The following is a 4,408-nucleotide window of genomic DNA, read 5'->3' on the forward strand; positions in this document are numbered from 1 at the left end:
GCACCCGCTTCCAGCGAAATCGCGGTAAAATTTCAGCCATAACCATGTCTCACAACCGTGAGATAGGTGGTTACATGGTGACAGTTCAAACTTGGTGCAAAAAAGTCGGAAAATTTCAGAAATGTGCAACGACTTACAGAATTTGTTAAATATAATTATTTGCAATATTTTAATAAATTTTAGTAATATTCAGAATAATTTTATTGTTTTGAAATTTAAACAAGTTTTTAAGTACAATCATTATTTGAAATTTCTCAATTTTTTGCTCAAAGTTAAATCCCAGGGTGGAATCTAGGGAAAAAATTTACAAAGTCTGTCAAAACTATAATTTCCAGTTTATTACAATTTTTTAAAAATATCGACATTTGACTTTTTTCTTTCAGTATTTTAAAAATAAAATTTCCAATTTGCATTGAGCTTGGTTTTATTGGACACCGAATTTTACTAAGTTTTTCTTCAAGCTCCTCTTTTAATATTGACCTCCATAATCTCGTTTATTAAAACGCATGACTCCTCAATACATTCAATCCCGCCGAACTGCTGTAATTGAAAATGATTGTTTATTAATAGTGTTTATAAATTTGAATTCTACTAAAAAATTATTTATCGATACTTGTGATAAATTAATATTATCTTTTCACTTTACTCAACAAACTTTTATTTCATAATTTCATTCAATTGCACTTACCCAAGTTTTTGCATCGCAGATATTTTTGTGGGTTACATGTGTCCCTCATAATAACACAAAAGTTAATAAAATCTTGCACCAATTAAGACTAAGTTAAATGCAAAATGCAATTTCATAAAAATATATCGAAAGAAAAACGTCAAATGTCGATATTTTCGAAAAATTTGAATAACTCTAGAAACAATATTTTTGAAAGAATTTGTCAATTTGTTTCCCTAGGTTCCATCCTGTGGTTAAACTTGGTGCAAAAAAAAAAGTAAAAAGTAAAATATTTACTGTACGGAACAATTATTGAAAACAAGAATATTATAAATTAAATAATGATAAGGAACATCTTTATAAAGGATTCAAAGTCTAAAATTTTAAATAAAATTGTTACTTGGAGTTACAATTAGACCCGGAAATGGAAGCTATTCGTACCGAAATTTTGAAATACCTATGAATTTTGGGGTATGAGTAGAATATTTATCGCAGTGTATTTCCCCTTTTTTCCCGTTTTTAAAAAATCGAAAATTCTAATAGCAAGTTCTTATGTTATAGTTAAAACGATTGCTTTTAAATTTCAGATTAAGAATGCATCTTTTTTGTTAAAAATGTGTATTTATTCGGCTTTTTTGTTAAATTCTACTCGTTTGAATTTGGAAGTCATTTTTTTTTTGAAACGTGAAATATTATATTTTTTGTTGAAATATATTCTTTTTACGTCGAAAATTTAACTCTTTGGTTGTATATTAAATTGTTTTATAAACAATAAATTCTCTTGTTGAAGATTCACATCTTCACTTAGAAAATTGATCTCTGGTTGAAAATAATTGAACATGTATGCTGGAAATAAGCTTTTTTGTTTTTTAACAATTATTTTTTGAAGGTAAATATTTAAGTTCTTCGATTAAAAATTCCTCTGTTTGGTTAAAATTGAAATTTTTAGAAGAAAATTCGTCTTTTTGTTTATTTTAAAATTAAATGTTCTCAAATCAAAATTTGAGTATTCCATTTTTGATTCATAACTTATATTTTTACATTCTCATCAAGAGAAGGTATTAGATTTGTGTGAAATCCCCCCCCCCCCTCCCCTATTTGTGTAAAATGTCCACGTTTTGAGACCCCATGAATTCGAAAAACAGGTTTTGACGAATATGTCTGTCTTTCTTTGTGTGTATGCTTGTGTATTTCTGTGTGTCAAGTTCGTTAGCCTACCATTTTGGGTGAAAATTTAAAAAGTGAGATTATTTTGAAAATTGTTGAGACCAATTTTTTAAAATTCAAATATAGTCTGTACGGATATTCATAGTATTTCAAGAAAAGAACAATATTTCTTTTTTAATGCCCTACAAGACTGTTTAAAAAACTTTTTGAATTTTTTTGAAAAATCGACAATTCAAATTTTGACAGTATCAAAAAATAATGGAAAATCAAAAATTACATTTGGCGGTTAAACTGTGCAAAATAGGTGAAAAAATGGCTTGACAAAAGTTCTGCATTTTAAAAAGATCTACAAATTTGATTCAAATCACATTTTGATAGCATGCTTATTTTGTGTTTTGATTGTGAAAAACTATATTAACAATAAAATAATCAGCCCTCTGCCTGGCACATTCTCATCAGATCTAATGTTTTCTACTTTTCTTTTTCGTCTCATGTGTGGGTTTTCAAAAAATTTACTTTTTTTTAATGTTCTTAATGCTATTTTTCACGATTCGAACAAAAAACAGAATTACCGAAACATTATTCATGACAAATTAATTAAATCATACATTCTCATCAAGAGAAGGTATTAGATTTATGTAAAATTGCACCCCCCCTTTTTTTTTGTCAAATGTCTAAGTTTTGAGACCCCCTGAATCCGAAAAACAGGTTTTACCAATGTGTCTGTTTGTCCCTCCGTGTTCGTTAGACAGCCATTTTGGATAAATATTCAAAAAGTGAGCACATTTTAAATATTGTTTGGACCACTTTTTTCAAAATTCAAAATTTTTCTCTATGGATGTTTATATTATTCGAAAAGACAAACAATTTATCTTAATGACTTTTTTTTATAAAAGCAAAATTTACCACAGTTATAGCATTTATATAATTCTAATAAACACAGTAAAATGAACATTTTAAGCCAAATAACGCATATTGGGAAGAAAAATGACTTGTCAAGAGAAGAAAAACATTTGTTTTTTAAAGCCCTACAAGATTATCATAACAAATTTTTGGATTTTCTTTAAAAATCGAAAATTCAAATTTTGAATTAAAAAAATAATGAAAAATAAAAAATTCCATTTTGTGGACAAACTATGCAGGACACAAAAAAAGATGAATCAACAAAAATTGTTCTCCCAAAAAGGATCTACAATTTTATTAAGAATCACTTTTTGATAGGACGCGTAATTTTTGTTTTATTCATGAAAAATAACAGTGAAAAAAAAATAAAATAAAAAATAATAGTGTGGAAAAACGACGAAAGTTACGAGAAAAAAATTCAATAAAACCTGTTTACAAATGTTTGTCGGAAATCGAGCGCGCAGCGCGAGTGTCACGTTGAGAATGTGTAGCTCAAAGCTTAAAGAGCTTTGAGAAACTTAATCTTTGAATATACTTAATTAAGTAGACAATTCAGAATATGAAGACGCATATAAATACTGCCATCTAAAAGAGATCTTTTTGATACAGTTTTTGTCAAGCATTCCAAAGGCAAAGAATAAATATCCGAGTTATTCGATGGTTTAAAATTTAACTTTTTTGTGGAAACTTCGTTTGGTCATCGTCAAAATTCAACTTTTTTGTGCAAAAATATATTTTTTTATTACAAATGTCTACTTTAAAAATGAAAACTTAACTCCTGTTTTTTTAATTAATAATTCATCTTTTTAAGATTCAGAATACAACAATTTGGTTGAATATCGATGTCATTTAAAAAAATTGTCTTTTTTGTAGAAGATTAATCTCCCTGGCTCACAATTCAACTGAATAGCTGAAAATTTATTTCTTTTGCTGAGAATTTCTCTTTTTTAGGAGAAAATTAATCTTCTTGGTTGAATAATAAACTGCTTTTTAAGACAATATTCTTTTGCGATTCATAGTTTTAGTAGAAAATTAATCTCTTTGGATGAAAATTGTACAACTTTGATGAAAATTAGTTCTTTCTATTGAAAATAACGTTTTGTAAGTGATCATTTAATAATCGGTTGAAAATTCAACTTTTTTGTTACAAATTTATGTTAATTTTATATTCAAAGATATTTCGTTCGAAAAACTGTTTGGTAGAAAATCTATTTCTTTATCCTTGAAATTTATCTGTTATAAAATTATTTTCAAAAAATTGAACATTTTTATTTGTCAAATGAAAATTTAACTGTTCCAACTGTTCCACTTTTTCATAAGATTTCTTCTCCTTTTTTTAAAAATATTTTTGGCAGCGATTTTCTAACCCAAATCTTCATTTTAATATTATAAATAAAAGTTAAGGTGGTGTAGTTGTTTATAAAATTAACAAAATTATAATTGTAACTAAATTGAAAAAAATATTTCTAGCACAAGTTACGTTACTCTGTGAATTGTGTCTGACATCAGCTTGTGCAATTTTCTGCAAGAATTCCACCCAACTTTCCTGTTTGGCGTTTCAAATTGGGAAAACCCATTTCATTATTCATCAGTATATTCCTTGAGGCATCCTGATATTCCAGGTACAAGATGAAGGTTCAAGTTTAGTCTAAAGGTACCTAGATGTGAAGC

This window comes from Belonocnema kinseyi, chromosome 3 (genome assembly GCF_010883055.1).
Source record: "Belonocnema kinseyi isolate 2016_QV_RU_SX_M_011 chromosome 3, B_treatae_v1, whole genome shotgun sequence".
In the NCBI taxonomy this organism is placed as follows: Eukaryota; Metazoa; Arthropoda; class Insecta; order Hymenoptera; family Cynipidae; genus Belonocnema; species Belonocnema kinseyi.